Below are 12,390 nucleotides of genomic sequence, written 5' to 3' on the forward strand. Positions count from 1 at the left end.
CTAGAGACCATGCCCCGCAGCAAGAGAAGCCACCGCAATGAGAAGCACGCGCACCATAGCGAAGAGTAGCCCCTGCTCGCCACAATTAGAGAAAGCCTGTGCACAGCAACGAAGACCCAATGCAGCCAAAAAAAAATTACAGTAATAATAATAAAAAAATACTACAGATATTTATCCCCTGCCTTCATCTCAGCAGCAGCTATTTCCCTGAAGTTGGTCTGTATCTTCCTGTCCAGTGTTTTAAACTTTTATTTTATGTGTGTATCCATAAACAATATGCACCATTATTTTATATTTTAAAATTAAACCAAAATATTTTGGTGCTGTATACATAATTACTTTCTGCTGTTTTTCACCAACTTTTTTTTTCAGATTTGTCCAAGTTAATATATGGTTCCTTCACTTTCATTGCTGTATAGCTATTCCATTGTATGACTACTGCAATTTATTTGTCCATTTTCTTATTGATTCAAGACATTTCTGATTTTTCCCATTGTAAAAAATGCTGCAATGAACATCCTTGTCTGTGTCTTCTTGTGCACTTGAATCAGAGTGCTTCCCTGGGTTGTCCTAGCAGTGGAACCGATGGGTCCTTGAAACGCCTTTCAGAATTTAAGAGGGAGAGACAAAGAGAGAAATGTGCAAAGTCTTAGGTTTTCTTCTGGAAGGTTGGTTTTAATAATGATTCTGGGTCATCTCATCTCAGCTGAGGATGAATTCTCCACTTCCATTCACCACTTCTCTCCCAAATTTGAAAACTGGGAAACCTCTATATCAAAGTCCTGATTATGAACAATATGTCAGTCAGAACTCAAAGAACTGGGAATTCCCTGGTGGTCCAGTGGTTAGGACTCCACGCTGTCTCACTGCCGAGGGCCTGGGTTCAATCCCTGGTCAGGGAGCTAAGATCCCACAAGCCATGTGGCCAACAAAACCCCCAAAAACGAAAAACAAAAACCTCAAATAACTAACTCATCCTGAAGCTGAACTAAAGAGGAGACTGGTGAATAAGTTACTTTTTCTTTCTTTTCTCCCAGACTATTGCACATCAATTTGGAATATATTAAACAAGACACCAAGATCAATGAGCTTATTCAAAAAGAAGATAAGTCTTGGTAAGTAGGATGATGAATTTAAAATCCTGATTTGTTATGAACCAGACTGAAGGATGGCCCTGTGCTGTTACTTGACTGGCATCCCATGATGGTATTTTCCCCTCCTTCTAGATCAATTTCAGAGTGTGGGCATCAGCAGGTTCCAGGTGATGGATAGGCAGCTTCATTTTAATAGCCTGTTGGTTCCAAGTGACCTGTGGCCTTTCCAGGAGAGGTAAAATAAATCCTCTGGTCGTTGCCCCCTTCCTGCCTCATACCAACCTTGTCATGAATCAGGCCTCCCTATCTGAGTGCACCAAGGGCTGACAGACCCACGAGGACCAGCTGCTGCCTGGTACCTTTGCTCACCTGAGGTTTCTTCAGCCCCCACCCCGTGTGAGCACCTGCTGTGAAGGTGTATAGCACCTGTTCCAGACCTTCCCGAGGCTTCCCAGTGCCGCCAATACCTCAGCCCTCTGGGTCCCAAAGAGTGCCACCTGCCCTAGGTGTGCTGCAGCGTGGACTCAGGTGGCCTATGGCTAAATATGTTGCATTATAATTATTAATTTCCAGGCATATTTCACAAATTTTATTGCTGAGGACAAGGCTAAAATAAGCATTTAAATTTAAAAATCGTTAGTTTTAAAGAAAAATATTAAGTACATAAAAGTGCACGTGTCTGTCGCAAATACTATGCAGAGCATACACAGGTAACTAGATTTAAGAGACATCGCCTGGCCAAATAATAGTCTGGAGTAAGGGCTATAAGCCCCTGAATTTCCATGGGCATCACACTCGTGTGCGTGTTGATTTGGGCCTGTCTCTTCAGTTCTTTGAGTCTCTTTTTACCCAGCAGGAAAATATGGGGGTTGGACTAATTTGTGATTCTCAGCCTGGTCTTTACCTTTGAAACCCCTGGGCAGATTTTTTGAGCACTGATCCTGGCGTCCTCTCCAGACCCACTCAGTTAACATCTCTAGCTCAGTGTTGTCTATGAGGTTCTCCAGGTAGTTGTAGGCAGGCAAGACTGAGACCCACTAGATATGATGATGTATGAGGTTCCTCCCAGGTCTAGGATTAATTGATTTTCTGATCCCATGGATAGAAAATAAATGCAGAGTAAATGCCGATTCAGTAACAGTAGAGGGCGCTCATTGTCCCCTCAGGCTCAGCCACAACAAGAGTGATTTTTAACCGCTGTCCAGGCCTGGGTCACCACTGGGCTGGAAGGTCCCTGAGAGCAGGGCAATGCTGCTTTCTTTTCTTTCCTTTCTCTGGGTTTCACCAGTTCCTACCACAGCAGTTGGTGTGGAGGAGGTGGTTAGTAGATGTTGTATGAAGGAGTGACAAATCGAAGTTCAGGAACGTGACTTTATCAGGGCATCTAGGATTAATCACGTGGTCAGAGATGAGTAACCAAACTCACAAGAGATGATTTTTGTACCAGAATTCCAGTTTATCAGTTTCTCAAGGGATCTCTCCTGGATCCAAGAAGTGGAACCAGTCTTGGTCCCAGTGTGGTCTCTTCCTGGTGAATGGGATCAGAAGGTTACTTGGTGAGCACAGAACAAAAGTTGGACCTTCTTATGTGCCTTTTCTATCCAGTTCTGATGATCCAATGGCCTGGCCTCCATTTCTTTAAGGCTATTTTTATGTAAAGGGTCAGGATCAGTCATCCAGAATCAGAGTGCCTGTTGGACCTGCTGGTGACACACTGATCGGTTTTCTTCTTCTATTTTCCCTTTTCGAATACTCACGCAGACCCCCCCACCCCGCCGTTTACACTCGTTCGTTACCACAACACCATCTCCCGAGGGTCGGATTGTTTTGCGTTGAGCTGGGCTGCTTGCTCATGACATACTTGGGACAGGCTCTCTAATCTCCTCAGTAAGGTTGCTCAGATCACTCTGCAAGACAGGTTACTTCTGGAAAGCTGTCCTGAGACAGCTAATCCCGTCCTTCTCGCAGGCTTGATTTACGGGGGTGGCATCTGCTGACCTTACGTTTTGAGAGCTGTCTTAGTTTGAGGACTGCAGTGCTTCATCCACCTCCTACAATTACCACGACTAAAAATACTTTTAAGGGTGAAGAGTCTTCAAGGGAACTTTGCAACCTGGCCTGTCCTCCTTGTATCTTGATGCCATATTATAAGGCAATAGCCTTGTTACTGTGCTAAGCTGCATATTACCTGCTAGACCAATATTTCAGGTGATAGTTGATTGTAGGCCAGCCTTTACACTGAGCTTTCTGATCATTTTGCCTTTTCCCTACAAATGTACCCAATAGTCATGTTGCTGTGATGTTCTTGATTGCTGTAGTACCACCATTTGGCCTCAATATGCAGAATTAGCCACCTTCCCTGTGCCTCATGCCAAGGCTTCATTTTTCTCACACAAATGTGAGCTTCCATACATGTGTGTCAGTCATGGTCCCCTATATGCCACCTCCCTCTCCCACCACCAATAGTATAATTTGGGAGCTTCCAGAAGAACAAAGATGTATTTGTGTTCATAGGTGCTGGAATTTTCTAGAGAAAAGTATGAAACATGCTGCTGCAGGTCCAAACTGAACTCTGGGTATGTTTACACATGTTTGTTTGCCTTTGATCCTGTTACTGAAAAGAACTTGGGTCTGCTCTCCTGACGTGCAGCAAAGCCAGTCTACTGACACTGGGTTGTGCTGAAGGAAAGTGCAGGGTGCCGAGCAAGGAGAATGGGCAGCTCACGCTCAAAAAACCCGAGCTCCCCGAAGGCTTTCACGGAAGGGTTTTTAAAGACAGTGTGGGGGAGAGGGTTGCAGGTGTGTGACCGGCTTGTGCATAATTCTCTCATTGGTTGATGATGAGGTAACAGGAAGATGTTTTGGGAATCTCAGTCTTCTGGTTGCAGCCGGTCTGGGGTCTACGTGCTGGTGGTCGGCACGTGGTGAACTTCTTCCACCTGGTGGGGGTTTCAGTATCTGCAAAACAGCTCAGGGACGTGGCTCAGGATGTTATCTACAGCCCTTGAGGAGGAACGAAAGGTCCTTGGCTTTGTTATATGGCTAAACTATTATTGTTGTGTCTTGCTTGACTGCTTTCCTTTGTTTCTGCTCTTTTCACTTCTCTGATTAAATTTATTCTTTCAGAGTCAGGGAAGGTCTAGGAGGCTAAAGCTTTTCTACAAACAAGAGGTGGGGGACATGGGGGAGTCTGTCCCTGGGAAGGCCCCGCAGGGTCCTGCTCGGTTTCAGTTTGATGAGCTGTGTGAGTGTCACTCAGAGTCACTCACATGCCGGTCAGTTGCCAATCCTGGATTTCAGGCACGTATCTGTCAGGCTCCACCAGTGGCCGCCCCTGGTTGTTAGTGTGCTTGAATGAAAGCAAGTGCTTCCACCACACAGACATGGTAGAGTAACTTTAAGGACTTGCTCTTGTATTAAGGAAGCTCTTTCTTAAAATTAATTTCCATTGTTCTTCCTGCACTCACAGTCTAATTGCACTATAGGGTGTGCGTGTGTGGTGTGGGGTGTGTGTGTGTGTGTGTAGGTACTTGCACATGAATAGAACATTTACGGAAGGAGAGGTAAGAAACTGGAAGCAGTGATTACTTCAGGGAAGAGTACTGATGAACTGGGGTAGGAAGAGATATCATTTTTTATTTTTAACATTTTGTCCTATTTTAGACTTCTTTATTCATTAAATAAGACATTGTATCTGAATGATCGTATGATCTCCTGAGTCCCTCCTCTAAGAGTCTTAATCCTCTTAGAGGGTATATTTTGTACTTTCTTTCTCCAATCTCTTTACTGAAATCAGTTCTGTTGCCTACATAGAAATACCTCATTTTTCCAGCATTGCCTGAGAATGAAATTTTCCACACTGTGAATTCTCCTGGTAAACGGTTCTAATTCCTTTATATTGTTGAAGTTTGGAGCAATTACTAATGGAATATTTATAAGTTGTATTACATACCTTCCTATACTCTTTTTAAACAGCTTTATTGAGATACATTTCACATACCACAACATTCACTGAACGTTAAAAGTTCAGTGGTATTTAGCATATTCACAGAGATGTGCAACCATCACCACAGTCTAATTTTAGAACATTTCAACACCCCAGAAAGAAACTCCATACCCATTAAGCTCCTGCTAATCTAGTTCTGTCTCTATGGATTTGCCTACTGGACATTTCACATAAATGAAATCACATAATATGTGGTCTTTAGTTCCTGTCCTCTTAAACTGAGCAGAGTTAACAGTATTTTACCTTTTCCTGATAATTTAGACTTATTGTTATTGACAGTATGCTTACGATGACCTCAAGAAATACCGAGGCAGGGAGGCTGCTTGCCTTTGCATTCCATGGTCCATTAAGATGTACATGACTCTCTCTGTTGCCCAGGCCATTAGGCGACTTCTTGAATACCTTGTCTTGTGACTTTTAACTCTTGTTTTAACCATCATTTCTGATTCTCCCATTTTTGCAAAGTTGGACCATTAGTACCTAAAACTAGATGAGACCCAAAGTCTCATGCCTTCTCTTGACCCGGGCTTATAACATAACTCCAGTGTGAACCTCTTTGGTGTGTTTCTCTCCTTCTTCTGGAGTGATTAAACAGGCTGACATCTTCCCTCCTTTCACTGCTATCTTGAGCATCTTGTATCATTCAGTCAGCTAAATTCCACCTTAGCAGTAAATCCCCCACAAGTATTTTATGATCTCTCTGGTTTCAGCGGTGTTAAACCCTTTGATTCCTTGTATCTTTCCTCTCCCTTTTCTTCAAATAGCCTGTAGCCCTCGTGTCAAGGACTTTATCCACTTCCCTTTCTCTAAAATTGCCTACTTGTAAAAGAACACCTTCCTTTATTTCCCTTAAGAGCATGCATAATCAAAACATTCTTGAACGCAAACCTCCAGGCAGGGTGGGGCAGAGCAGCCCCTAAGTCAACGGGGCACATGTCTGCCAAGTCCAAGAGCATTTGCATGTTTGACAGGGAGAGAGGATATTTGACATCTGAACTGTCCTGGGCAGTAGAGTCTCTGTAAGTATTTTCTTTATCTTTCAGTAGGATGGCGTGAGGAGGGGGAGTTTAACTTGGGGCACTGTTTCTGGTCTGGGTCAGACTCTTAACAGGGCTGTTTGGGGCTTGAGTCAGGGTGGCAGGGAGGGAGTTGTCACCATTCTGAATTTAACCAGAGGAGCATGACAGTCTGACCAGGAGTATGTCACAGGAATTTGAGATTTCGTGGCTTCTTATCTTTTGCTCATTGTCAGGATAAGCCCAGAAGTTGGGGGCACCCTTGCTGACAGCAGTTCTGAGTCACAGTGAATCTGGAGACCCAAGAAAATTCAGTCTATGTCAGGGAAACCAACCTTTCATCGGGCCTGGCTTGGGCAGGGAAAGGATGACAAGTAGAAGAGTGCCTGGCACAGAGCAGACTCAGGAAATATCTGCTGAATGACCGAGTCTCAGGTGTCAAGTCTGAGCAGTTGGTAGCGACTTTCTGACATGAGATGCTGAGAAATATCTTCAGGCTAGGTTCGGTGGGAAATGCTGTAATTTAGGACTGATCTGCCAGGGTGCAGATGAGCAAATGGAGAGAAGTAAATGTGCGTGTTAAGTCCTAGTGTGGGAAGAACAGAATCCAAGCTTGAAAGCACTGAGGTGACCCTGAATTGCGGGGTGGCCACCAGAACGGAGTCTGGGTGCATCCAGCTCTGGATGATCTGATAGCAGGGTACTCTGCTGATCTCAGACCTGGACAGAGAGGACACGCCGGCTCAACCCAAGAGAAGCAGAATCCAGGCACTCCCCAGGCCGCTGTGCTTGGTGGGTTAGCATTTGACGGACCAGGAAGCAATCCCTCCATAAGTCACCCAGCACTGCACTCTGGCAGTAAACGCCATCAAACGCACACTGGCTTAAAAAGATTCCTTTGGGAGCCTCTTTTATTTACAACCTCTGAGTGGATGCTCTCAGCATTTGGGCTTTGGCACTTATTTTACTAACCTACATGAACCCAATCCCGCTGTGATGTGAGTATAATAATCAGGAGAAATAATGTACTTCATGCCTGTCTGGTTCCACCAGTGGTCTGAGATAATTCAGTTAGCCCTGAAGAGCTCCCACTTAGTAAACACTTAGTATGTGTTTACAGGCATTGTGCTCGGCCCTTTACTTGTGTCATACTAGTTTGTAATCTCTAGGAAGGGTGCTCTAATTATTCACATGTTACAGATGAACAAACCGAGGCTAAAGAGGAGGTCTCACTCTTGCTGCAAGTATATGACCTTCAGTTATGGGTGCTTCCAACCTCTGAACAATGGTAGCCACACCCACCACCCCTCACCCCCCACCCCCGCCCTGCCCCCAGCACAGGAATGACGGGAATGGAGTGGCTGGGGGCACTTGTATTTTACGTTTAGCTAACTTTTTTTTTTTTTTTTTAAGGAACTCCTTTATTTATTTATCTATTTTTGTCTGTGTTGGGCCTTCGTTTCTGTGCGAGGGCTTTCTCCAGTTGCGGCGAGCGGGGGCCACTCTTCATCGCGGTGCGCGGGCCTCTCACTATCGCGGCCTCTCTTGTTGCGGAGCACAGGCTACAGACGCGCAGGCTCAGTAGTTGTGGCTCACGGGCCTCGTTGCTCCGCGGCATGTGGGATCTTCCCAGACCAGGGCTTGAACCCGTGTCCCCTGCGTTAGCAGGCAGATTCTCAACCACTGCGCCACCAGGGACGCCCTAACATATCTTTATAATGAATATGTATTACTTCTCCATATATATTTTTAAATTTAGACTGAATTCTGGGTGTCCCGTGATGAAGGGATGTTGCCAGTCTAGCAAATCCAGACAAGGACAGCCAGGAAGGAGGGGTAGGAAAAGTAATGGGGCTCTTTCACCTTGAGAGGCAGGGATCCAAAGGAGTTTGGCAGCTGTGTTACGACCCCTGAAGAGCCGGGGGGGTGGGGGGGGTAGGTTTATTCTGTGTGTGTCTCCAGGGTGCAGACCCAGGGCCAGGGGAGCAGAGTTCTCAAGGCAGGTTTCAGCTGCGCGTCAAAGCACGTTGCTAACCTGTAGGGGCTGCCCCACGCCTGAAAATGGTGGCTCTTGGAGGTGAGACACCTCTGCAAGGGCTTTGACTGGAGGCCTCTGGGAAGTTTATACAGGAGACTCATTGGTGGGGCAGGGGAGACTCATTAGAAGGTGGGCTGTCAGTCCTAAAGCCTCTGCTGTGTGTCTGCGCCTCCCATCTGCCCTCTTACCACTGGGCAGCAGTGTGCGCTCTCGCCTGTAGGTGGCAGCCTAGGCTCAGTAGGGGCCCAGCCTGCTCCACGCATGGGTTCTCACCCTGGGCTTGGTATCTTCTCCCCTGAGAGGCCTTACAGACTCCTGATGCCTGGAGGGTGAGAGGTGGGAGAGGGGAGAAGGACTGCGCCCCCAGAGTGTGATTTAATTGCTTTTGGGTGTGGTCTGGGTCTGGGGATTTTTAGAGCTCCCAGGTAGTTCTAGAGGGAGTGACTGAGTGCTTTGACGCTGCCATTTCTGGGGGTTCAATGGCCAATTTGTTTCACATTCTGTGCTTTCACTGTACTCTGCAGGGGGTGCCTGGGTGCCCATGAGAAGAGGTGTCCCCAGAAGCTATAAAGAATAGAGCTCATTAAGGGAGAGAAAATAAAAAGATCCCCTGGCCCCAAAACAAGAGGGAGAGAGGAAACAGGAGCCCACACAGTGCCCAGGAGGGAGTGATAGGCATTTGATTCCCTCAGGGAATGAATTCAGCCAGGCCATGCAGAGGGCAGGGAACCCTCTAGAAGGCAGGTCTGGGGGCTGGAGACGGGTCTCCTCCAGTAGCAGGGGCTTTGGCTTGTGGCCAGGCGGTGGCATTTCTGGGATTCAGGACTCTGTGGGGACTTGGCAGAAGTGGATTCACAGGGAGTTTGAGGCGCCTCCTGAGGCAGACCTTAGCCTGGGAGGAACTGGGCTCCTGCCATGACGGTGAACTGACCCCGGCGTCTGCCCTAAGATCTGCCCCAGCCTGGCGTCGGGATCCACAGAGAAGGCGCCCTCCGTCCATAGCAGCAGATGCAGCTATTTCCATAGCGCCTCAGGATACTGGGGCATAAACCACGCTGCTCTGGCCCAGGCTGGCACTAGGGTGAGGCGAGTGAGTGCACAGTTTAAGGAGGCAACAAAAGACTCGATCATTAATAAGATTAATAATATTTCAATGCAATATTTTAAAAATCAAAATTAATGCAAAAGAATGCATGATGAACAAAATAGCAACATTTTAAATTAAGACGGGATGGGATTAGTGGGTTTTCTTTTGCCTTGGTTCCACTGTGGCACGGCTTTGCTCTGGTCTCTCTACCGAAGCGCAGGCAAAGGGCAGAGGGGGAGTCTTCTCCCACTTTCCACCTGCACTTTGCCAGAGCCACCCATCAGCTTTGGCCCCTGGAGAACTTCAGGTCTTTAGTCCTGCTGGGGACTGTGGTGGCCGGCAGAGCAGTGGTGCCACCTGGCGGGGACTCCAGGTAGAGCACCAGAGATGCCCAGATGCTGTCCACAAGAGGGCTTGTCACGCATGTGGAAGACGTGGCTTGGGGACTTGCACTGGTGGCAGTGGAAGCGGGTCAGCCGGGGGCATGGGAACAGATGGACCAGGAGGTGGGGAAGTGTGAGGCAGTGTCGCTGAGATGCTGTTAGTTCTTCCGTGCTGGGTACCCCTAGGAGAGGGTATTCCCATTACACAGCACCAGGAATCTGAATTTTAAAATAGCTTCTTTAAGAGTTTACCTTTAGGGAGATCATTAGAATGAACAGGGGAGGCTTAAATGCAGATCCCCAGGCTCTAGCCCAACCTACTGAATCAGACTCTCCAGGCAGAACTCTAAATTCTGTGTGTTTTAAAAAGTACACCAGGCAGCCTGATGTCCACCTCAGTTAGGAACCTTGGGGTCGTTCAGATCGTTCGTTTTCCGGGTAAGGACCCAAAACCTGGAGAGTGAGCTGACCAAGATGATGAAAGAAACTGGAAGCAACATTAAGACTGGAACTCATACTACCCAAAGCCCTCTACAGATTCAGTGCAAAATCCCCATCAAACTACCACTGGCATTCTTCACAGAACCAGACCAAAAGTTGCACAATATGTATGAAAACACAAAAGACCCTGAACAGCCAAAGCAATCTTGAGAAAACGGAGCTGGAGGAATCGGGCTCCCTGACTTCAGACTGTACTACAAAGCTACAGTAATCAAGACAGTATCAAGACTGGCACAAAAACAGAAATATAGATCAATGGAACAGGATAGAAAGCCCAGAGATAAACCCACACACCTATGGTCACCTTATCTTTGATAAAGCAGGCAAGAATATACAATGGAGAAAAGACAGCCTCTTCAGTAAGTGGTGCTGGGAAAACTGAACAGCTACATGTAAAAGAATGAACTTAGAACACTCCCTAACACCATACACACAAATAAACTCAAAATGGATTAAAGATCTAAATGTAAGGCCAGACACAATAAAACTCTTAGAGGAAAGCATAGGAAGAACACTCTTTGACATAAATCACAGCAAGATACTTTTTGACCCACCTCCTAGAGTAATGGAAATAAAAACAAAAATAAACAAATGGGATCTAATGAAACTTCAAAGCTTTTGCACAGCAAAGGAAACCATAAACAAGATGAAAAGACAACCCTCAGAATGGGAGAAAATATTTGCAAACGAAGCAACTGACAAAGGATTAATCTCCAAAATCTATAAGCAGCTCATGCAGCTCAATATCAAAAAAACAAACAACCCAATCCAAAAATGGGCAGAAGATCTAAATAGACATTTCTCCAAAGAAGACATACAGATGGCCAACAAACACATGAAAGTGTGCTCAACATCACTAATCATTAGAGAAATGCAAATCAAAACTACGATGAGGTATATCACCTCACACCGGTCAGAATGGCCATCATCAAAAAATCTACAAACAATAAATGCTGGAGAGGGTGTGGAGAAAAGGGGACCCTCTTGCACTGTTGGTGGGAATGTAAATTGATACAGCCACTATGGAGAACAGTATGGAGGTTCCTTAAAAAACTAAAAATAGAACTACCATATGACCCAGAAATCCCACTACTGGGCATATACCCTGAGAAAACCATAATTCAAAAAGAGTCGTGTACCACAATGTTCATTGCAGCTCTATTTACAATAGCCAGGACATGGAAGCAACCTAAGTGTCCATCGACAGATGAATGGATAAAGAAGATGTGGCACATATATACAGTGGAATATTACTCAGCCATATAATAAAGAAACGAAATTGAGTTATTTGTAGTCAGGTGGATGGACCTAGAGTCTATCATACAGAGTGAAGTAAGTCAGAAAGAGAAACACAAATACCGTATGCTAACACATATATATGGAATCTTAAAAAAAAAAAAAAAATGGTTCTGAAGAACCTAGGGGCAGGACAGGAATAAAGACACAGACGTAGAGAACAGACTTGAGGACACGGGGAGGGGGAAGGGTAAGCTGGGACGAAGTGAGAGAGTGGCATGGACATATATACACTACCAAATGTAAAATAGACAGCTAGTGGGAAGCAGCCACGTAGCACAGGGAGATCAGCTCGGTGATTTGTGACCACCTAGAGGGGTGGGATAGGGAGGGTGGGAGGGAGGGAGACGCAAGAGGGAAGAGATGTGGGGATATATGTATCTGTATAACTGATTCACTTTGTTATAAAACAGAAACTAACACACCATTGTAAAGCAATTATACTCCAATAAAGATGTTAAAAGAAAAAACAGATTGGAACTGGAATTTCCTTACTCCTAGTTCTCATCCTAGTATTTCCAGTGACGAAGCTGTGTGTGTGTGTGTGTGTGTGTGTGTGTGTGTGTGTGTGTGTGTTTGTGTGTGTTTGAAATACAAGGTATTGGGATAGGAACTGTGATACAAAGATGAGGAAGACAGGAAGTCCCAACTCCTCCTTAGGGAGAGTAGAGGGAATAAAAACATGCCCCCGGAAACGTGTGCCAGGTCTCAGGTCATGACCGCTGGTGGGTGCAGAGGACCAAGAGGGCCCGAGATAGGTTAGGATTCCAACTCGTGGAGGCGGCCCTGGGGGAGGTGGCTGGGTGGGAGGAGCACGTTTGCGGGCACGTGGGGCACAGGCAGGGCGTGTGTGCTCAGCCGGTAGGCAGAGGGGAACACTGATGGCATCCAGGCAGAGCAGTGACAGGTTGGAGTTGTGTTTCAAATAGGAGGACTCGGGAGGACGAAGCCCTATCGAGTAATTTGCGT

The sequence above is a fragment of the Balaenoptera physalus genome, assembly GCF_965194825.1.
Source record: "Balaenoptera physalus genome assembly, chromosome: 20".
NCBI classification, from domain to species: domain Eukaryota; kingdom Metazoa; phylum Chordata; class Mammalia; order Artiodactyla; family Balaenopteridae; genus Balaenoptera; species Balaenoptera physalus.